General features: G+C 40.6%; 1 protein-coding gene across 2 annotated transcripts in view; it reads right to left on the bottom strand.

The window, feature by feature from the left end:
• Positions 1-24977, bottom strand: part of GRAMD2B (GRAM domain containing 2B) — a 105204-nt gene that overhangs the window by 40062 nt on the left and 40165 nt on the right. The gene's annotated exons all lie outside the window — the stretch shown is intronic.

The following is a 24977-nucleotide window of genomic DNA, read 5'->3' as shown; positions in this document are numbered from 1 at the left end:
TTTGTTTTCCCCACACAAACTTGGCAGTACCACTTCCTGACTCTCCTGTACTCTGATCTCACGGCTCAGAATTGCATGTGTATGAGGACAGCTCAGGACGTGCTGTGTAGGAATTTCCCAGAGGTCAGCTTCACACCTTATGCCACATCATCCCCAGTGATCAAAATGCACATGGAATCTCATGGATGTTATTAGCACACGTGAAAATTCTCTTTGCTTGAACGCTAAGAGTAATATTATTGAAACTCAGGATTTCCTTTCTAATGAAAAATTAATGGGACTCAATTTCTAAAGAAGAGAGACACTATCACTTTTTTAAAATGGGATAACTTTACGTTAGAGAAAACAATTTTCTGTAAAAGGCTTTGGTTTAACCAAAACACTTCCAAACTAGATACACTTAAGGAAAGAACAGTTCATGCTAACCTATGGCAGAAAGTAAGAGTACATTTTTAGTTATTTCAATATGGAATTAATTCCATAATTATATAATATATCATATATGATATCAATAATACATCATATATCAGAATATTATTTATATCATAAAATATAAAAATCATACATGATATAATATCATATATAATTGATATTATATATATCAAAATATGGAATAATTGTAGAACTAAGAACTCTATTGAAAAGAAATGTTTATCCTAGTATTTTAATGACAGCTAACTTTCACAGGATAGAAGAATTATAATTAATGTAATTTATACATGATAATTGGTACCTCTTTCAAGGAAATAAGCAGTAAGTCTAATAAATCTTACATCTGATATCCTTATTTCCTGTCCTTTATTTCTCCCACTACAAATATGCATTTTCTCTACCTGTGCTAAAAAAAAAAAAAATATATATATATATATATATCTTTGGAAAACATCTATTCTTGGCCCCTTCCCTCTTCCTTGCCACTCCTTCCTACTGGATTTTCTAGATAACTTTACACTTGCATTGCTGTTCTCAAAGAGCATTCACACCCATACCACGATACCATACTAGCCCTCACGCCAACCTTATGAGGCAGGTATGTAAGAAAGGTGTTATCCATATTTCATAAATAAGGAAACTAAGATGAGAGCTTTGAGCAACCAAAGAATAATAAGCTAACTGCTCTCATACTTTGACTATCTGTCTCCTACCAAACCTAGTCAGACACCAAGACCTGTGGATTTCTACCTCCTTAACATTTTTCCAGTTATGCCCCCTCCTGCTCTTTCGCAGTTCTGTTGCGTTAGTTACCGTCCTCAATGTCTCCTGCCTGGACCCCTAAACCGCCCCACCTCATTTGAATGATATGCAACACTTCCTCTGTCCATCTCACCTCCTTCCATCTATATGGAAGATCACTTTGCCCTGTGATCTTTGAAAAGCCCAAATATGATATGATATTCACATCATCTCCCCAACCCCACCCCATTTAAAACCCTTTTGGTTCTCCATTACCTACAGGATAAAGCTGAAGTTGGTGCTCTCTGCAATCTGGAACCTCCTCACTGGCATTTAACCTCTTGCCATGTTTTGCCCAGCCCTGTGCTTGGGCTGCCCGAGCCCTCTCTTGTGGCCTTGGCAAGCACTGGTCATCTTCCAGGATTTAGCTCTGGCTGGGGCCTTCTCCTATAGGAAGCCTTCTCCAACCATCTTTGTGCCCTGAGGACTGACCCTCCTTTATCTAATGTTTCTCCCCAGTACCCTCAAAGGTATGACTGCCATGGAAACTGTATGCTTTAATATGGGGTTTGTTTAAGAATTATGAATGGGCTACTATTTGCTCATCTTTACTCTCCTTAGAGCATAAGCCCCAGAGGGCAGGGTCCAGATCTTATCTCTGTATGGGGTGTCGGGGGGGGGGGGGGAGGAGGAGGTGCTCTACTCACTTCCCTTAAGTATTTCATGTTCCTTCTACCAGAACCAGAGGCCAGGCATTCCGATTTCTAGCCCAGAGTCCTTTTTGACTACACCAGACCTTATAAATAGCAACAGGAAGGGATGTACTTCACTGTGAATTCCTGGACTCAGGAAGACTGGCATGGGAAAGGCCAGAGAAGTTTTCTGCTGGGGGTTGGGTCATGTTTTGGCAAACTTAAACTAGTCAGGGGCAGTTTCAGTGAGGCAAATGGCCTGCCCTTCCAATCCTGCCAGACAAAGATCTGACAAACTGATCCTGCAAATGTTGGGGGCAAAGAAGAAACTCTTCCACGGAGAAAGCATCACCATTTCACTCACTAAACAGGGTGAAAGGTAATGGAGTCTGCCTTAGGAAGGCCAAATGAGCTGTTATTATCGCTGGGAGGGGCCATTGCACCTTAGCTGGCTTTACTGTAAGAGTTTAAAGGGCAATGCTTGGTTATTGCAGATTCCAAGAAACAGGAAGAAAACAGGATTGCTTTTCTTCATTTTATGCCTCTGAACTGGATAAGCCTCCGGGAGAAGAATCAATTCCATGACCTGTGGCTTTCTAAGAGTAGCCCAATGCACGGTTTCTGGGAGTGGCGTCTTCATCAGGGATATTTATCATATTTCAGTGTCTTAGTAAGAGCCTGGCTTTCTCTCCTCCACACCAGGTCCTCGCTCTCACAGCATGTGTTACAGAGCTGCACTGCACAGAGCTGCTGTCTGTCACATCAAACTTGAGTTTAGAAAACACATTTTTTTTTCATTAAAAAAACTGGGGTTAAAGGAGCTTAGAAAAATGTATGCATTTTCTATTTGACCAATGAAGCTAGGTGGCTTTGACAAGAGGAATAATGGCAATGTTTGACGATCAGGCATATATTTCATCAGAAAAACTCAGACTGTCTACGCCTTGTGATTAATACTTAATTCACATCATAGCTGAGTAATCAAAGGTACCCACTTACTTTCATAAATGATTACAAAAATTTCCAACCACCTACTATGAAAATGTTATGACATAGAGTAGGCAGAAGAATGATTATCTACTCATGGCCCATCCTGTTTCACATGTATCTCTGCACACTCCTCCCACCCCATATTTACTTTAAAACAAATCCCATTACCTTCACATCTGTAATTACTGCAATATGTAGCTCTAAAAGATGAGGACTTTTTAAAAAAAGATAAGCACAATACCAGTAACAAACTCAAAAAGGATTAGCAATTATAATTAACTAAAAAGCATGTGAAATCTAGCTGTTCTTTGCGGAAGGTTTTAGCATTACAAATTATTATTGAAGAATAGCGGGGCAATTCTAAGAGATGCCAACTTGGTATACTGATTTTGAGCTGTAGGCACTTGGAGAACAGCAAATGCAGGGAGAGGCTTTCTCTGAATGTCCCATATCTGCCTAAAGACAGATCCTCCTGAAGGAACTCAGTTGTCATAAATCCCCTCCCCAAGTTTCATCAACCAGGGAGGGCTGACTCTTATCACAGAGAGGAGACTAGGACCTCAAACCATACCTAGACACAAACTGTCAAAACTATCATACTCCCCTTTATTCTATGTGCCCTTCATCTTTCCTAAAAATCATTTACTCTCCCCTGAGAGGCCTATATCTTCTCTCCTCTTTCTTTATTAAGATGGTATTTAATCCTAAATTTTATAGCCACCTGGAGTTACGCATTTTCCCCCGAGGAATCTCCCATGTATACATGAGATACACATGTTAATAAACTTGTTTGCTTTTCTCTTGTTAATCTGTCTTGTATTAATTACAGGGGTCTCAGCTAAGAACTCAGAAGGGTAGAGGGGAAATCATTTTTCCTGCTGTTCAGTATTTAGGACTGCAGTGGACTAAATCATCTCCGAAACAGAGCTGAATATTTGAGCATCCAACATGGGATTTGGGAGAGTTCACACTCCCTGTGAGTCCACATGGCTGTCGCCAGTTTGGCAATAGAAGGTACCCACCTTGGTATCTCCACTTGCTGGGGGTGCCTTTTCTCTTGGGAGCCTAGTTGCCCTGGCTACTCTGGGGAGAGGCAGAAACAGACATGACACACCCTAATCTCGATACCTGGGCCAGATGAGGTTTTCTTGGGGGTGAAAGAAAACAGATTCATAATTACGGGGGTCAACATGAAGCTAGTTGTAATTATGAGCAGAGCACATCCAACTGGATGAGCTACCATAACTCTAGGTGGGATGATGGAACCACACCTGTATCCTGCCTGCGACTCATGCAGCAATGCTCCTCTGCAACCTCCCCTGGCTCACATCCAAAGGACAGTCTTGAGAGAAACCTGAGCGGAGCAGACACAAGTGGTGATGTGATAGGGAAACTGCCCATTTCCTCTGGCCCATCAATACTAGGTGTCAGCGAAGCCTCAGGCTGTGCCCGCACCCGAGACTGTCTGGGCTTTCCCGCAGACATGCTCGTTTGCCTTTGAGAATTTTCAGCGTTAGGTCACATCTCCTGAGCAAAGAAGAGTGTCAATTCTGTACCCATCTAAAAAGCAAGCAGTATGTGGGTTTGAAACAAAATCTGGAGTTCTAGGTGCAAAGATCAGTGCTCTCAAAAGTATTAGATTCTCAGAATTTGTCAATCATAAATATACACCACAAATGGTACCTGCCTCCCTATCTTTACAAGAGGTTCTTGCCAATTCTTAGAACAAAAACCTATAGCATTTTGTTCAGGAAAAACAGCTCTTATGGAACAATGATTCCTACCCTCTCCTTGAATGGCTTCAGGTACCAAACAAGCAGCTTACCTTAGAAAAGACACTGAGGAAACATCTTTTCAAAGCTGGAAAGACAGTTTGTCTTTAAGGCAGCTATCTGCGTAGTATGGTTTGCTCAATAGTGCGAGATCACGGGGAGGGTCCCCCCTTTTGTAGTGTCCCTGAATCCCCTTACAACCACCCCGCGTGCCCCAAATAAGCCAGGATTGAGGAGGCGGAAGATGTTGGAAGGCATCTCTAGCTTTTACTTTTATGCATGTAACCACACCGATACATGCAGTAACTAATGGCATCTTTCCATCACAGCCGAGGGAAAGCCGGTTTTACGGAAGGGAGACAGCAAGGTTACTGTGCGGGAAAGTCATCACTGTGTCAATACCACCACTAGGACAGCAGTAGGTGACTGGGTAAAGGATGTCTTTGGAGACTGAAGGGAAGAGAAATGTGAAAGAGGATGTGGGAGGACTCTGTGCCCTCAAGGTTTTGCCTGGACCCTGTTTTCTTTTAACTGACAGCACCCTGGCTCGGGACACAAATACACAGGCTGAAACAACACGTACCAAAACCAGGACTGAGAATACAAATCAGGCTGAAGAACTTTTCTCACCTCTAGGACGTGTCATTTTAGGCGTACAGTTTGAGCCATACAGTTTCTGGTAAGATCAGTCTGTGAACTCCACAAATGAGTGGTTCTCAAAGTGGGACCTAAGGACCTTCTATTTCAGAACCACCTGGGGTTGGGGGAGGTGCCTTGTAAAAATGCACATTATCAGCCCAACTTCAGACCACTTTAAGTCTTATACCCATTACAATCTTGGAACCACTGAACCGGGTGTCAACCACGCCAAGATTATTGAGCCAAGTGGAAAGCAAGTCAATTAACTTTTGTTTCTTTCACCCAGCAGTTGTATGATGAGGACTGGGAGAGTGTGGTAAGTTTATCAGCACAAACCAGTACTTCTGGAAAAATACTCCCCCTTAATGACGAATATGCAATGCTACTTCAGGAATGAGGTTTCTATATTAGTTAAATGCACTATCCAAAATCAAAATACAAACCATGTTAAGTTTTATTTGGGAGACACAATTACTGGTGGGTTTTCTCCTTTTTTTTTTTTATTGGGAGTAAAATTGCTTTACAATGTTGTTAGTTTCTGCTGCACAATGAAGTGAATCCAGCTATATGCATACCTATATCCCCTCCCTCTTCGACCTCCCTCCCCTCCTTCCACACCCCCCCCCCCACAATCTAGGTCATCACAGAGCACCGAGCTGAGCTCCCTGTGCTATACAGCAGGTTCCCACTAGCTATCTATTGGAGCTCAATATCAAAAAAACAAACGACTCAATTAAAAAATGTGCAGAAGACCTAAATAGATATTTCACCAAAGAAGGCATACAGATGGCCAAGAGTAACACGAAAAGATGCTCGACATCGCTAATTATTAGAGAAATGCAAATCAAAACTACAATGAGGTATTGGGCTTCCCTGGTGGCGCAGTGGTTGAGAATGTGCCTGCCAATGCAGGGCACACGGGTTCGAGCCCTGGTCTGGGAAGATCCCACATGCCACGGAACGACTGGGCCGTTGAGCCACAATTGCTGAGCCTGCGCGTCTGGAGCCTGTGCTCCCCAACAAGAGAGGCCGCGATAGTGAGAGGCCCGCGCACCACGATGAAGAGTGGCCCCCACTTGCCGCAACTAGAGAAAGCCCTCGCACAGAAACGAAGACCCAACACAGCCATAAATAAATAAATAAATAAATAAACAAAAACAAAAACATTCACTTCTTTAAAAAAAAAAAACTACAATGAGGTATCACCTCACACCAGTCAGAATGGCCATCATCAAAAAATCTACAAACAATAAATGCTGGAGAGGGTGTGGAGAAAAGGGAACCCTCTTGCACTGTTGGTGGGAATGTAAATTGATACAGCCACTATGGAGAACAGTATGGAGGTTCCTTAAAAAACTAAAAATAGAACTACCATATGACCCAGCAATCCCACTACTGGGCATATACCCTGATAAACCATAATTCAAAAGGACACATGTACCCCAATGTTCACTGCAGCTCTATTTACAATAGCCAGGACATGGAAGCAACCTAAATGTCCATCGACAGATGAATGGATAAAGAAGATGTGGTACATGTTTTTTTGCTTTGATCTATGGTTTTCAAGGTTACTACAGTGAGCTTCTAATAATCATAGATGTTAATTTGTTTAAAAGTTCTTTTAAAAAGAGAAAAAGGAAAAGGGATGACATCAGATTCTGAGACACTAATTACACACAATATCTTAAACTAGAGTAGATTTCAAGTAAACATTTAGCGGGGATTTTTCAGCAGGAAGCATACAAGAAAATCTAGAAGACATAACACATACATTTGAATACACCTTGGAAATGCATCTTAAATAGGTTTTTGAATGAGCTTGTTTCAAAATTATGACTGATGTAAATATTCAGGTAAAGAAAGCTGTTGAACATGAGATCAGGAGTTAATGGGTTACTACTCTAAATTTAAATCCTATAGCTTGACAATACATCATGACAAGCTATGAGTCTACTATCATTCAGATTTAGGTTGGATATTCTTACAGGCTTATTCTTTCAGAGGAATTTTAGAATCATTCTGTAATGTTTTCTTAAGAGAGTCATTGAGATTTTGTTTGGTTGCACTGAACTTATAAATTTAAGGAATGAAGCTACCTTTATAATGTGAAGTTTTCCTTTTAAAGAAGGTAACCCTCTCCATTTAAGTTGTCTCCTTTAGTAGTTGTATTGTTTTACTTTAAGTTCTATTAAATCTATTTCTGGGAATTTTTATTTTTTGTTGCTTTTCAGTGTCTTTTCCTACAGTTTATTTTTTAAATTAGTATTAGTAAGAAAGGTAATTGATTTTTAAAAATTAATTAATTTATTTATTTATTCTTGGCTGTGTTGGGTCTTCGTTGCTGCACACAGGCTTTCTCTAGTTGTGGCGAGTGGAGGCTACTCTTCGTTGCGGTGCACGAGCTTCTCATTGCGGTGGCTTCTCTTGTTGCGGAGCACGGGCTCTAGGTGCACGGGCTTCAGTAGTTGTGGCTTGTGGGCTCTAGAGCGCAGGCTCAGTAGTTGTGGTGCACGGGCTTAGTTGCTCCGCGGCACGTGGGATCTTCCCAGACCAGGGCTCGAACCCGTGTCCCCTGCATTGGCCGGCAGATTCTTAACCACTGCACCACTAGGGAAGTCCCGGTAACTGATTTTTAAAAATTTTCTTATTCGAGTATAGTTGACTTAAAATGTTGGATTAGTTTCTGTTGTTAATTTTTAAAATATTTCAGATAATCAGTCAACTTATTGAATACTCTTGTCTCTAACTGTGATAGTTCAGTTAAGTTTAAAAAATAAAATTAATTTTCACCTACACTCAGCGTACAGAAAGTCCAACCTCCTGTGGGTTACATTGACCTAGCTGCATTTAATGTTCCTTATTGCCTTCATCCTCTAACATACTGATCATGTTCCCTTTCTTGAGAACGCTGACACCTAGATCCTTCAGTGTCCAGGAGGATGGCATCCAACAACTTGGCATTAAGTCCAGGGACCTTTATTTTCACTTCACATAAATCACTGCCAATGCCTGGCTTTCATCATTGCTCAGATTGCTCCATCCAGAAATCCTCTGTCAGTGTGACATCTTTAATCTCCCACTGTCATCCTGTAATCTCTCCTTCTGGTTCCCACCATGTGCTTTTTGGCCTCAGACACAGACCACAGTCCTTGATATTTCCATGTTCTCCTAGTCGAATCAATCCCTTCTGGACTTATTTCCTGGACTTATATAAATATGTATGTGATTGATCACCTTCAGTTTCCAGTCATGCCTGTTCTTCTGCATAGCCATTCAGCATAAACACCCCAAGACCAGCTCAAAATTAGCCTTTTAAACTTCTAATCCCTGGATTCTGAGTGATGTCAAAGGGGGAAAAATTAGCCCTATGGTGGATTGGTCCTTTGCTGTCAGCGGGGCCCTCAGCAGTCTTTGGACATTGTCCTCTCCTATTCCCTCAACTTGCATGCCAAACACTCTCCATGTTCTCAAGCCCCTAACCAAACACTACTCATCCCTTTGGATGAAAGGGGTCACATCACTATCTTGCTGAGACAATTGAAAGACGAACTATTCAGACAAGCACGTCTTCACCTGACCTACAATCACCTACACTTGCATCTACTGCATCATACATTCCTTCAGTTTCAGAAGACAAGGTCTCTCTCTTATTGATGTTCAAGCCCACTTTCTGATACCCCTGGGCTTGTTCTATCAGTTATTCCATCTTTGAGCCACATCTTCATCTTTTCCTTCTTTGCTGGTTCTTTCTCCTTGTTTATGTACAGGCTCACAAAGCTCTCTGATCAAAAAACCAAAACCTTCCTTAGACTTCACTTCCTAGAGTTACCTTCCTGTGTTTCCTTCACTTCTCAGCCAAGGCTCTCGGAGCCATAGTCTGTCTACCCATGATGTGTCTGATTCCGCATTTCCCATCAACCCAGTCCACTGGAGTCTGGCCTCCATTCCCACTGCTCCACTAATATTTCTCTGGCAAAGTTCACCAATGATCTCTATATTGCTAAACGGCAAGGGCATTTCAGGAGTTCTCTTAATGCTGCTATTGGTAGTCCATATTGTTGACTATCTCTTGAGATTTTTCTTCCCTTGTTTTTTTATGTTTCTATACCATTTTGTTTGTTTGATTTTGCTTTTGTTTTATTTTCTGCTGTGCTATTTATTCTCCATCAACCTCGTAGCATCTTCTTTGACCTTCATCTCAACATAGCATTGTTCCTAGGTTCTCTCTTTGGTCCTCTACTTTTCTCTCCACTGGAAAATTTGATCCAGTCTCATGATTTTAACTATCACCTATATGCTGACATTTCCCAAATCTGTCTCCCAACTCTGACCTTCTGGGGTGTTTTCTTTTCTTTTCTTTTTTAATATTTATTTATTTGGTTGCACCGGGTCTTAGTTGCAGCATGCAGGATCGTTTTTTTTTTTTTTTTTTTTTTTTTTTTTTAGTTGCGGCATGCGGGATCTAGTTCCCTGACCAGGGATCGAACCCAGGCCCCCTGCGTCGGGAGCGTGGAGTCTTAACCACTGGACCGCCAGGGAAGTCCTTGGGGTGTTTTCTGACACCAACAACCAATTCTCTGATTCTCCAGATACCAACTGGGTATCCAACAATTCAATTCAATTCTGGCACTAACTACCCAAAGTTAGAGCCAACCTCATAGGTTAAGGGTTTAGTTCCACAAGACTGCCCCCACTTCAGATGCCAGCTGTAAGTCCCAGGCCAAGTGGCTATAAATCAGGGGTTCCCACGACTCCCATCCATCAGCTTCGATAATTTGTTGAATGGCTCACAGAACTCAGGGAAATGCTTAACTTACATTTACTTCTTTATTATAAAAGACAAGTCAAGAACAGGCAGATGGAAGAGTTGCATAGGGCAGGGTATGTGGGCATGCAGAGCTTCCATGTCCTCTCTGGGTGCACTGCCCTCCTAGCACCTTGGTGTGCTCACCAATCTGGAAGCTCATCAAATCTTACTATTCAAGAGTTTTTATAGTACTTAATTTCTTGGTGCCCTCCCCTCCCAGGAGGTTAGGGATGGGGCCAAAAGCTCCCAAGCTCTAATCACTTGGCCTTTTTGGTGACCAGCCCCATCCTGAGGATATCTAAGGGTTCTACCCTAAACCATCTCATTAGTATAAACACAGGTGTGATCAAAAGGGGTCATTATGAATAACAAGAGACGCTCCTTCTTAGCACTCAGGAAATTCCAATTCTAGGAACTCTGTGCCAGGAATTGGAGACAAAGACCAAATATATTTCTTATTACAGCACACACCTCCATCCCAATCTCAATTTTTATAAAAGGGAAACCATCAGTTTAGACCCTAAATCTCCTTTTCCTCCTATGTTCCATGGCTTAATTAATGGCATCACAATCCATGCAGCTTTCTCCTGGAGAGAGAATCTAAGAGTCATTCTACCTTCCTCTCTCTGTCAATCCAATCAATCACCTGGTTCTTCCAATTTTATCCCTTTGACATTTCTCAAGCCTATTCTCCCATTTTACCTACTAAAACAATCTCATTTGGATTATTTCACAGACAGCTAATCCCTGCTTCCTATTTTGTTCTCCATCAAATCTATCTTAAACCTTGCTACTGGACTCATTTCTGAAAAAACTCAAACCTGACTTTATCACATCCCTTCAGTGACTCCCTATGTCTTATAGCTAAGACCAAGCTCCTTCTCATGGCATAAAAGGTCATCCTCTGTAACCTTCCTCCAATGCATTGCACCTGCTCAGGTACTGCTACTCAATATATAACTTATGTTCTAGTAATATTAGTTCTCCATAATCACCAGGCTGTTTCACATCACTGTGTCTTCATTTAGGCTACTCTTTCTGGATAAAATGACCTTTTTTTTTTTTGGCTAACTCCTATTCCTCCTTCAAAATTTAGGTATCATCATTTCTTCTAAGAAAGCTTTTACTCAATCCCCACCCTGGGCTGGATGCTTCTCCACTATTCTCTTAAAATGCATGTACATATTCTTATTTATCACAATAGACTGAAATTCATATTTAATGTCATGGTAAGATATTGCTCAAGTTATAGTGAAATATGCTGTAATGTTCTTGAGGGCAAGATCCACGTCTAATACATCCTAATATCCCTGTAACATACTATAGTGCTTAACAATAGTAGGTCCTCAAAAAATGTGTTAAATTCCAACCTTTGATATAAATAAAAGTACTTTAAAGAATATAAAGTGCTTTATAAATGCTATAATAATTATTAAGTTGAAGTGGTAAGCTAGTATCCCCGACTTCAAATCTGAGGAAAAGGGCTTTTTAACTTTATTTTTTTTAATTAATTTTTATTGGAGTATAGTTGCTTTACAATGTTGTGTTAGTTTCTGCTGTACAGCAAAGTGAATCAGTTATATGTATGCCTTTTAACTTTAAATTGTATTCTGTATTCAAATGGAATATGTTTATTTTCATACCTGAAGTATACCGGAGAAACCTGCAATTCCATTGATAATGAATTTGCTCCCCATTTGTGTTATAGGTTTAAAATTGTTACTTGCTTAGACCTTTCTACTATGAGTTGTCCAGAAGGCATTGTGGCCCTGTCACCTGCAGCCAAAGGGCAAAGCAGAGTTGTCCAAATGCAATGTGAATGCTGATATGTATCTACAAATACATAAGAGGAGAGTTGAGGTATGTTCCAGCGGCAGTCCCGCCTTAACCAGGTATAAGTTTACCAAGGAGAAGAAATAAAAGCAAAAATAATAATAATAAAAGAGGCCAAACCAAGTCAGAAAGCAAGGATTCTATTCATATTCAAAACACTTTCCTCAGTTTGTTCAGCCTGAGAGAATTCTTTACACAAAGGCTATAGAAGAGCACAGAGAAATAGGGCAGTTTCTTCAAAGACTCATACTCTTCAGGTTGGAAGGGATCTAACAAATCAGGTCATTCAGCCCTCTCTCTTTACAGAGGAGGAAACTGAAGACCAGAGAGAACGACTTCCCTAAAGTTTCAAAGAATCAGTAGTAGAGTCAAAGCCGGAAGTGAAGCAAAGAGAGCCAAGCAAGGAGAATTCTGAATGGGGGATCCAGGTCCTCCTGTGTTCTGCTCTCCTGTCCCAACCAGTCAACAGTCTAGCCACAGACCCCTAAGGATTCATCAAAAACACGAATTTGGACTTTCAAGTAGCCTATCCTTGTTCATTCCTCGCCTGGAATAATTTTTCCCTCCAGTTGAGGCCAAATTCTTTCTTACCCATCAACCTCACTTCAGATGTCACCACTTAGCTCAGCTCACCTCAAAAAAAGCAAACTGCTTAGAAGGCAGGAGAAGAAGTGAGCCGGAACTCTCCTTACCATGGTGCCCCCAATTCAGTGACTAATCTGCGTCTGACACATGACCCTCAGTATCTCCCAGGGAGCTGTCTGGAGGTCATGCCCTACACCATTTCTATTAGCATTTGATAATTATTGTGGAATTTTTTATCACACAGTATTAGTTGTGTGTGTGTGTGTGTGTGTGTGTGTGTGTCCCGCTCTCCTCTCCCTAGACCGGGAGCTCCTAAAGGGCGTCGCTCACACCTCACTCAACCATGTGTTCTCAGTATAGAGTAAGCGGTTAAGAAACGCTTGCTGAATTACACTGGATTAGAGAAGAGTGGAGGTACGTCACAGAGAAGTTACCAAACAATACAGGATTAAAATCAGAAATGAGATATGCTATGCTAAGGAATGCATTCCAACCAAAAAGTCAAGAAAAGGGAACAGGAAAATATGCTTGTCTTTAAGTAGGCTCCAGGACTGATCAGATAGTAGACCAATCAGCTCACAGATATTAAGTAGCAGGTAACACTTAGAATAGGGGAAAAAAAAAAAGGAAAGCTTCATTAGCTTCATAGCTAATTGATTGCTATCTTATGGGAAAGTCAGGAGTAGTGCCTTGCATATACCAGTGGAAAAGTCCATCCGGTATAAAACTAGGATATGGGGAGGGGACCTGAGAGAAATGTAATTTGTATACAAACTCCCATAGTGTGTAATGAAATAGAAGAGAGAACAGGATGATTGTGATAGCTGAACCTTCACTTACTTCACTGCTTAAACTCACGGAAATTCTTTTCAAAAATTGTTTTCTGGGACTTCCCTGGTGGTGCAGTGGTTAAGAATCCGCCTGTCAATGCAGGAGACATGGGCTCGAGCCCTGATCCGGGAAGATCCCACATGCCGCGAAGCAACTAAGCCCGTGCGCAAAAACTACTGAGCCAACGTGCCACAACTACTGAAGCCTGTGCGCCTTGAGCCCGTGCTCTGCAACAAGAGAAGCCACCGCAGTGAGAAGCCCGTGCACCGCAACGAAGTGTAGCCCCCGCTCGCTGCAACTGGAGAAAGCCCATGCGCAGCAATGAAGACCCAACACAGCCAAAAATAAATAAATAAATTTATAAAAAAAAATTGTTTCCATAATATTACATAGGGCATACGCCTCAAAAAAAGTCATCACATGTTACATTTGTATCCTCAAAGTATTTTTTAATGCCATGACATGCCCAACACCTACTTGGGTATCTTATAAACACTGAAAAGTGATTTTAGCACAGCATAATAACTAGTACATTTTACTGTTTTCATAATCAGGTTACAAAGTAATAAACCTAAATTGGAAGTGTAGAAATTGGTTTGTAAGTATCATCAGAAACTCAGTCTTATTATTTTATAGCCACATCTTGCTTTTGGATCAAAAATGATCCTATCCATAGAATGGTTTAAAGGTGTTTAAACTATTCTTATTCATCAAATTTGGCTTCAGGCTGTTTTCAAAAATTGAATTCATTCTCAAAGAAAGAGGATTTGCCAACCTTATGACTATTCAAAGAATGAGCTCCTCATCGGCCAACCCAGCTGACCACAGGGTCCATCAGGTTACCCCACAGACACACTTTACTTCCTAAGGGCTGGCCAAGGCTCCCACAGAGGCGTTGTGTCAGTGAAGATGTACGACATCCTGTTGGGAAGGACAAAGAGTGATGGGGCTCCAGAGAGAGTTGGCTGCCACGGCCTCTGCCAAGCTTTGTCCTTGGGGCTTGCTGCAGAAACCTGAGCTATGGAAGATGCCACACCCCCGGGAAGGGTTGTGTGGGTGCTGAGGGACAATCGTGGTTCTCTAGGGCCCTGCAGAAGTTGGGTCTTGGGGTGGTCAGCATCTGGCAGTCATGGATAATGCCTGCCTTCCCAGTTAATGTGGCCATGGGATCCCAAGTGTCTAGTTGCTTTGTGGCAGGATTTTTGTGTGACTTTGTGTTTTTTTAAATGGAGACGATTCCTGGGCTGCAGTAAACTTTCTGAAGCCTCAGCACTGTGTTCGTATTAACCATGAGGAGGGTGTCCACCTAGAAATACTTGTCCCTGCTTGCTCCTTCTCCCTGGCATCTATCAACATTCTTGTCAAGTTGCCCAGCTTGGAGTCGTCTGTCGTGCGCTAGCGTCCCATGGTTATAGTTAGAAGAGCAGGAATCTCCTGCTGTTTAATAGCTTGAGGAGAAGGTCTTTTTTCCTGCTAACCAGGTAAGCAGTCTGAGGAGAGCATGGGAATCGTTTCTGTGTTTGTGGGTATCCTGGTCAGGGTAAGATTGGGACTTAGATAAGACTCCTCTTGGGACATTCTTAATGTTTATTAGCTTCTAACTAGTGTTGTAAGCCCAATGGCAGAATCTGGAGATCTCAGTTCTTCTGTTCATGGCTTTTTATTCACTGTGACTAATAAGCTTCCTAATGAATCTTGGCCAGACTTAAAAAAAAAAAAAAAAAAAAAAGAATGAGCTCCAGGCTCTGAAAGTACCCCGCAAGAAGAATTTCAAGAAGATTTTGTGCAACTGCAGCATTTCTGGAAAAGTTCTTGGGTCCCTTAGGTGACTACTTTAAAAAAAAAACAAAAAACAACATTCACATGTTTTTAAAAACAAAATCGGTCACATTACTTTACAGAAACACTCTGTACTTGTGCAAAGAAGAACCCAGCCATGGTTTTTAAAAATTGGAATCCATGAATGACTGCTGTGCAAATCACCATGTAACGCTGCAATTGAAACAAAGTTCCCTATGGTCAGGTCTGAGCACAGATGAAGACAAAAGCATCCAGAAAGGCACCTGTATCTGACAGTACACAGAGAAACAGAGAAAGCACCAGCGCCCAACTGGTAGCTAAAGGTGCTCTCTCTACTCTGTCCTCTATAGATCATTAGAAATCCTTTCAATGTTAGAACTGTAGAAAGAAATGAAATGAGTCTCGGTTTTATAGATGAGAAAGCAGACCTATAAAAGTTAAGAGACCTATGCAGGGATGCATAGACACCTAATGGGAGCCACTTTGCCATCTGCATCTTTACTCTTCCCAAGTGACGTTGTACCCCAAGTGAGGTTGTACAGTTAATCACTTTAGGAGCCTGGTTCAGAGTAGACTGCCTGCATTTGAATTCTGGCTCCAACACTTCAACAGCTGTTATAAACTTGGGCAAGTCACTGTGTCTGTTATGCACAAAACATGACAATAATTGTACCTACCTCATTCCATGTATATATTTAAAAGCACATTGAACAATGGTTGAGCATGTAACAATGATAGTACCTCATCTCATCTAAATATATCAACTGCTATATTTGATATGTTTTCCGAAGCTACCTGGTTTGATATATTTTCTGGAGCTACCTAGTTTCTTCTTTGAAAGAAGATCAAATCTCTAAACAAAATATTCCTTTCCTCTACTCTGTTTTTCTTATGGGCAAAGGCCTCATCTTCACCTTGGTGACTGCCATGACACTCAGCCTGGTGCCCAATACACAGAACTACTTAGTAAATGTCAGCTGACACACGAGCCAATCTCTCTGGTCCTTATCAACTGTTAAATATTGCCTTTCTCCCAGCTCATAAGCCATTTATTATTCTCTCATCTCAGGTTCATGTCATGAAAGGTGTGACATTTTGTGATTTCGGAATTTGAGTTTAGAAAACATGTGATTCTTTGTAAAAATTTCAGAAAAGATTCTGATCAAATCAAGAACAAGTATAAGAAATCTACCAGCTTCACATCAAAACTAGTCCAACTTTAGAAGAGAGGACGGGAAAGAGGGAGGGAAAAAATATTCTTGACAGTTTGTATGGGCTCTCAGAGGACCACATTATTTGTTATACAAAGCATCCAGCACAACATTTACGTTGTTAGGATCAAATGAGGAACTATTTCCTAATGAATTATAGAAATAGTACAGTGATAATAAAAGTTGTCATGATGAACAGTTTTTCTTCACCGTTGACATATGGCAACTCAACTCACAATACAGCTTTTACAGCTCTACACACTAGGGGTTTCAAAATAATCTGTAGGATCACAAGGTAACTGTTTTCAGATAATAATCCTTAACAGTAAAAGACACAAAAATTAGAGTATTTCTGAGGTTCTTCCCAGTTTTTAACTCATTGCACAGGATGGAAGACATAATTTGAAAAATCTAGACGATAACAACTATGGAGATATAATCATAAGCCTGACATATATGGACTTAAAGAAAACACCAACATTTATATACGGCAGCATCTCCACTGGGGAAGAAGAGGCACGTCAGCCACCCAGCTCAGTGCCTGAGATTTCAGTGATAGGACACAGAAGAGCACAGGGAGAGACGAGGAGGAGCGTCTGCCAGGAGAGAAGGGGGAGATCGCATAGGTTAATGGTGAAGTAGCATTTTTTTCTTCATCTTTTCCATACGACTCAACCTTCCCCCCTCTCTTTCTAACTTTCTTCTATTCTCTCCCCACCTCCTTACTCCTTGTCTCCAATGTCACATTTCCGTTTCTCCATTTTGGTCTCTGCTCTTCTTAAACAGTTCTCATCACTACTGTGACTTCTATCTAGTTGTTCACAGGGTGGCCCAGATTTATTGCTGCCTCATCTGACTGGGGGCCTGTCTAGGATCATCCGGTTGGACAGGGGCACACAAGAGATTAGAAGATGAACAGGTAACTTGAGGATGGGTCAGTCAGACAGCAGCCCTTCTGTCTAACACTCTGAGTCCACCTGGCTAAGGTCACTTAAGAAACCTCTGTTCTGATGGATTTATTTATCCATCAATATTAAAACTGTGTCAACTTATTGGTAGATAATTCTTCTGCAAAGAAGTCTGGGAAAACAGTGGTTTATGGGATTAATGTCTGCCATTTATTGAGCTCTCCTACAGTGTGCAGTCCAGGTACTGTAGGATCACACTGAATCTTCCTGACAACCTCACGAGGTGCTTCATTGTGCCAAGCCCAACACACTTAGAGGCATATTGGAAGGTGGCGGTTCTAAGGAAAAATAAAACAACAAAAAACTTGATTCTGGCCTTAAATGACAAGAGCATAAGAACAAAACCCAAACCCTTGGCAAGTGGTTACCCCTGAGACAAGGAACTGTCAGGTGGGAGATGGGAAGAAGACCTTCCCTTTTCATTTTGTACCTATCTATGTTGTTTTAATTTTCTAGCCTTTAAAATATGTCAGCACAGATGGGGGGAAGATTACGGTCTCACTTAAAATTTTCTTCTTTGTATTATTGTCTTTAAAAAAAAAAAAAACAGTAACAAATGTTTCATGCAAAATTTTAAGAGCTTGTAAAAACAGTACCCAAGTGTGACAGTCTGAGTTATCTTTAACACTGCAGTTTGAGGGAGTTTTCAAAACCCTAAGTATGAATTTCACTCAGTCAACAATTCAACAGATATTTATGTTCTAAAGTGTAAGGTACTGACCTATCTTTAAGGTGTTTACAATCTTATTTCCCTGCTATGTGAAAGCACTTTCTCTTAAATCTACAGCACGGGCCCTCATGCATTGCTGGTGAGCATGTAAAATGGTATAGCTGCTTTGGAAAACAGTTTGCCAGTTCCTCAAAAAGTTAAACATAGAATTACCATATGATCCAGCAATCCCATTTCTAGGTACATGCTCAAGAGAAATGAAAACATCTGCCCATACAAAGACTTGCACACACATATTCATAGCAGCATTATTCATCATAATCAACAAGTGGAGACAACCTAAATGTTCATGAACAAGTGAACAGACAGACAAAATGTGGTCTATCCGCGAAAAGACAACCCTCAGAATGGGAGAAAATATTTGCAAATGAAGCAACTGACAAAGGATTAATCTCCAAGATTTACAAGCAGCTCATGCAGCTTAATATCAAAAAGACAAACAACGCAATTCAAAAATGGGCAGAAGACCGAAATAGACATTTCTCCAAAGAAGATATAAAGATTGCCAACAAACACATGAAAGAATGCTCAACATCATTAATCATTAGAGAAATGCAAATCAAAACTACAATGAGATATCATCTCACACCGGTCAGAACGGCCATCATCAAAAAATCTACAAACAATAAATGCTGGAGAGGGTGTGGAGAAAAGGGAACCCTCTTGCACTGTTGGTGGGAATGTAAATTGATACAGCCACTATGGAGAACAGTATGGAGGTTCCTTAAAAAACTACAAATAGAACTACCATACGACCCAGCAATCCCACTACTGGGCATATACCCTGAGAAAACCATAATTCAAAAAGAGTCATGTACCAAAATGTTCATTGCAGCTCTATTTACAATAGCCAGGACATGGAAGCAACCTCAGTGTCCATCAACAGATGAATGGATAAAGAAGATGTGGCACATATATACAATGGAATATTACTCAGCCATAAAAAGAAACGAAATTCAGTTATTTGTAGTGAGGTGGATGGACCTAGACTCTGTCATACAGAGTGAAGTAAGTCAGAAAGAGAAAAACCAATACCATATGCTAACACATATATATGGAATCTAAAAAAAAAAAAAAAAAAAATGGTCATGAAGAACCTACGGGCAAGACCGGAATAAAAGACACAGACCTACTAGAGAATGGACTTGAGGATACGGGGAGGGGGAAGGGTAAGCTGTGACAAAGTGAGACAGTGGCATGGACATATATACACTACCAAACAAAATAGATAGCTAGTGGGAAGCAGCTGCATAGCACAGGGAGATCAGCTCGGTGCTTTGTGACCACCTAGAGGGGTGGGATAGGGAGGGTGGGAAGGAGGGAGATGCAAGAGGAAAGAGATATGGGGATATATGTATAACTGATTCACTTTGTTATAAAGCAGAAACTAACACACCATTGTAAAGCAATTATACTGCAATAAAGATGTTTTAAAAAAATAAATAAATAAAAAATAAACCTATGGGAATCAAAAAAAAAAAAAAAAAGTGGTCTATCCGTATCGTGGAATACTATTCAGCAATGAAAAGGAATGAACCAGTGGTATATGCTACTTCATGGATGAACCTCAAAAACATGATGGTAAGTGAAAGAAGACAGATACAAGAGACTGCATATTATATATGATTCCATTTATATGACATGCCCAGAAAAGAGAAATTTACAGATAGAAAATAGATTAGTGACTACCTGGGGCTGGGGTGGGGGGTGAATTTTGACTATTTTGTTTAACTACATTTTATGTCATACTAATGGGAATTAGTATAAATGGGCCCAAGGGATCTTAATGGAGAAAGGATGTGAAAATGTTCTAAAACTGGGTATGGTGATGGTGCACCACTCAGTAATGTTACTCAAAGTCATTGAATTGTACACTTGAAATGGGTAGATTCTATGATATGTAAAATATGTCTCAATAAACCTGCTAAAAATAATCTGCCTCTTGGGACATCACGTCCCATCATGAATGTGGGAACCTCTGACACACGTGGAACGACCAATGAGAACGTATCAACTAGTTTACCTTAGGGAATGGAGTTTAAGTTGGTTCTGCTTCTCTCCTAAGGGTAAATGATCAAGTTTAAGAGCATGGATAAAAACACACTGTTTTCTTTAAGAAGGAAGAACAGTCATTCAGGTGGCTGTGGAAGAGTCTGTCTCCAGGACCTGTGCTTTATGCCACTTGGAAATGTGTGAAATGCCTAAAGCTGGGCACTTAAAGAATTAGAAAGACGTGGAAGGGGAGGTTTACTGAAGTTTAGCAAATGGAAACAACTCAGCAGTTTAAAGTTGAGGAGCCATGAAAGAAAAGCTCAGCGCCAGGATGTAGGATGTAGAAATCAATGGATCAGAGATAAAAGCACCGGACAACAGATGTGAGAACACCAAATCAGTAAGCAACATTTCAATAAGCTGGTAGGTCACTAAAGAGTTATGGCATGAGATCCTTTCAGCATAAACTAAAAACCAAGATGCCATGTTGGATTCATGGAAATGTTCAGTGGCTGTCAAAGTGCCCTGTAGGTGTAGCTGATGGAACAGAGGCTCACTTCCTAGGACACTGGTGCCTGCGACTATTAAGAGTTAGGCCTTTTGAATTTTGATGATTTTGTTTAATTACATTTTCTTTTTTGTTGTTTTTTAAATTAATTTTTATCGGAGTATGCTTGCTTTACAATGTTGCGTAGGCCTCCACTGCACAACAAAATGAATCAGCCATACACATACAGATATCCCCTCCCTTCTGGACTTCCCTCCCATTTAGGTTACCACAGTCCCAGACCTTCAACAGTGAGGACCACCACAGCTATGGCTTATGGAGCGCTGACCATGTCAGGCACTAGGTGAAGTGAATTCCTGACATTTCGCATTTAAACTTCAAGGCAAGCCTAATCGAAACATCTGGCTTAATTAAATTTATTTATTTATTTATTTTTTGGCTGTGCTGCACAGCTTGCAGGATGTTAGTTCCGCGACCAGGGACTGAACCTGCGCCCTCGGCAGTGAAAGCGTGGAGTCCCAACCACTGGATGGCCAGGGAGTTCCCACAGATGACTTTATTATTCTTTACAGATAATGAAACTGGGAGGTGCTAAGCAACTCACCAGGGTCAAACTTCTAGGAGATAGGAAAGTCAGACTTCAGATCCTAGTTTCCTAGAGCCTGCATTCTTAATCTCTTTCTGTACTGCCTTGACAAATCAGCAATTTCCAATGATATTAACATTGAGCCATGGAGCTGATTTGGTTCATTAAATTTCTTTTTAAAACATTTAAAACCAGAACACTATTTATTTTTCTCCATCTTTTCAAACTCCTCAATTGATTGTTTTACCTTAATATAATTTTAATATTTTCTAATGCTATAATTTTTTCTTCTTATCCCAAAGTTTATATTAAAAAGTATGCTGGGTAATCTGTCAGAGTTGGTGAGCTGGAAATTAGAATTAAAGAAGAAAAAAAATATACAAACACACATATGGAAAGATATATAATACATAGATAATTTACAGAGATTTTCTTGCTAAATAGTCACTTTCAACTTTGGACTTCAGCAAGCACTAAGAAGTCGAGCTATACTCAATAATTATTCATCTTTGCTCCTCTTGCTGCCAATGCAAGGTCAGTCCCCAACTGCAACTCTTATTCTGTTTGTCAACTAATGTACACTGGCCTACTATGTGAATTAATATATGTTAATAACTTAGAGCAGTATTTCGTACACACTAAACATTACATAAACATTAACTGTTAATATATAGTAATAGTAGTAGCAGCGAACTTCTCTGGGCTGACCACATACATACAAGGTGAGCAATGGTAAGAGAGAGGAGAGCATGGCCAGTGATTAGGAGAGGCTTTAAATGAAGGAAAGCTCGAGTTGATTTACAGAAGTATCTTAAGAGAGAGAAGAGAGGGCACTGCTTGAGCAAAGTAATAGAGAGCTGAGGAGGAGGGAAGAATGAGGGAGCCTGATTCAGTACTACGTTTGGCACACATGTTCCTTATTCTTCTGCATTATCGCCTCTGAATTACAGGGCTGCCAGTGTGGCTGGCTTCAGAGGCTGTGCAAGCTGACCAGGACTTGGAAACGGGGTTGAAATGGTCTATGTGTGTCCAGATCATTAAGGGTCTTAAGTTCTTGGCAGAGGAGGCTTTTTTTTTAAGAGTAGGTCATGGAGGGCCGTCATAGATTCTAGCGTATAGGAGGAGGGATAACGATTCAAGGTCAAGCTCTAGAGTTAGGAGTCCTGGACTTGAATTTGAGCTGTTCTCTTATTAACTGTGTCTCTGCCTGGCTAGTTACTTAACTTCTCAGAATTTCAGTGTTCTTACTTGTAAAATGGAGATAATGATAGTATCGACCGGATTCTGTATGACAATGAATGCCTAAGTGTTGAGCACACAGCCTGTCACATAGCAAGCATTCTCCATAATTGGCAGCTATTATTAATTAAGAGGCTAAGGTCTTAGGTGATGAGGCCCATGTGGGTGAAGTTACAGATGCAGAGAATGGGGAGGAGCAAGCCATTCTAACACTCGTGAAGAAAATGTCCCTTGGGACACCCAGACTTCAACAACTTCGAGCTTAGTGATGATTAATCTAAGATGAAATTCAAAACAGACAAGTTAGACTGGGTTTCCAAGCATAAAAATTTTGCTACTCAACATGATTTCAAATATGGAATTATCACACCAATATATCACTGTGAAAACGTATCTACCTGTGTCTTCAAATTAGTTTTATTCTGTTACCAAAGCAGGAGTTTAAGAGCTCAGAAAAAAAGAGGGTCTAAAATCTTAGACTGAATCAGAAGTGACTTTAGTAGGCCTGGGAATTACCACTTTGAGGGGGAAAAACCAAAGACTCAATAAACCAAAGACTGCCAAATGGGTACACATTCTAACTGCGGAGAAGATTCAGTTATAGGCCAAACTTTTTATAATATCTTGTTTGTGTGTTTAACGTGGCAATGGCCACCATCGTCCCTTGAAGTACTATAATATACACACATGGCTCCCCTCAACACTGCTCTTGGAGTTACAGAAAGACGGATACCAAACCACATTCATTCTTGTATTGCCCACCATTATTGAACAAAGAGTAGGTATTCCCATGTGTAGAACTGAAATGAATTTGTGAAACTGAATGTTCCAAATGAAGGGCTGGCTGTTCGGGGCCTTGAGCTTCAGCGTGGTTGTGTATCTTCTACATAATTATTTTCTCAACATCTAAAGAGTTTTAATTTAACAAAATTAGTCTAATGCTATAGCAGATGTCTTCAATCAATCAGAATGATCTCCTTGACTGAGTATCTTGAGGACTGGGAGGGAATGGGAAGATTTAAAACTTAACAGCTGTTGGGTGGACTTGAATCATTCTGCTTTGTGTAGCTGGAAATAAACAGTGCCTTTGGATGAGCTCTGATCCAGGAGTTTAGAGTCCTGGGTTCCAGACCTACCAGCGCCACTTACCACTCCTGTCACCTCAAACATCTATGAAATGGTGACCTGACTAGCCACAGCACCTCTACTTCAGGGAGGTAAAGTTTATAAAAGAATGGTTAAGGAAATACATGTCATTTGCTGGTTCATCTTTTCCTTGGGCTTGAATTATTAGCATAAAGTAAGGATTTTATTTCTGGGTGAGGAAAACAAGAACATTTTGTGAGAGTTATACCTAGAGCAATTTTTCCTCAATCATCTTTTTTTCAGTCAGTAGAGAGGAAAGAACATCAGCTGAAGTTGACAATGCTGAGGTAGCCGAGGAAAGCAGACACTTGAAGAGAATATGACCCAAGCCTTTGAAACCACAATTCAAAGCAGCTAATAAAAGCTATTCTTTTTCTAAAAGGTCGGCCCAAACTTCAATAAATGGGTGGAATATGCTTTTACAAACACAAATCTTTATGTGGAGCCAGGCTGTGTTATTAAAAATGAGTAAATGCTGAAATAATGAATGATGAGGATTGAATTTTTTTAATCTTTTCTTTTTTTTTGGATTGAATATTTACTATTAAAAAAATCTGTCATCTTTTTTATACTAGTAGCAATAAAGCATTTTAGATACCCAACAGCTTGGTACCATAAAAATTAAAATTGGGCTTATTTAGATATTTACCTGTCTCACTTAATGTTACAGTGATATAGAAAATGACCAAACACTTAAAGATTCTTTTCTTTTTTAAAAGAAAAGTTTGGGAATAACAATCACATAAATAACCATACTTCTGGATTTTAAAAAGTACGTAAGATAAATAAATATATCTCGTTACAGGAAGCTAATCCTTGTGATCAAATATTTGAGTTTTCAGTTTCTTAAACCAGAAGAGTTTATAGGTCAAACAATGTGCAAATCCTATTACGCACATGAATCTTTTAAGAGGATAGTCACAACCCCATATCTGATGCTTTATTTTATGTTCATAGTGCTCCCTCACCCCACGCCCACACCCTCCCTCAAAAAAAAAAAAAAAGCGTATAACAAGTTTGCGTTAAGTACGCAACAAAGGCAGGCCGTCTTTGAGGGGGAGAGATAAAGCGTATTTCATATTTTCCACTACTTTTCCTCTCTCGTGAGGGGAAACAGTGAAGGCGATGGGGGAAAAAAAACACCCTCACGCTCCGAATCGAATGACAAAATACGCATCTTTGTGAAGCTAGTGACCAGATGACATCTACGGGACAGCTGCATCTTCACCCAAGTCATTAAGATGTAAGACACTTAGAATAAATGTTGAGCGCTGCTTCTTGATGTGGCTTGGAGCTCTGAAGAGGCGCCCCAGACCTCCCTTGGGATTTATAAAACGCCGGCCGTGCTCTCGGCTCAAATAATTCCCATCCCCACCGGACTGCAAGCTGCTGTGCGTTTCTGAAACGCGGTCGTGCCTTTTCTCTACCACAGAATCGGGGGCAAGAAAGAGACCGGGCGCCACAGAAAGAGTTCA

Source organism: Eschrichtius robustus, chromosome 2 (assembly GCF_028021215.1).
Source record: "Eschrichtius robustus isolate mEscRob2 chromosome 2, mEscRob2.pri, whole genome shotgun sequence".
In the NCBI taxonomy this organism is placed as follows: Eukaryota; Metazoa; Chordata; class Mammalia; order Artiodactyla; family Eschrichtiidae; genus Eschrichtius; species Eschrichtius robustus.
This window is presented reverse-complemented; position numbering and strand designations above follow the sequence as displayed.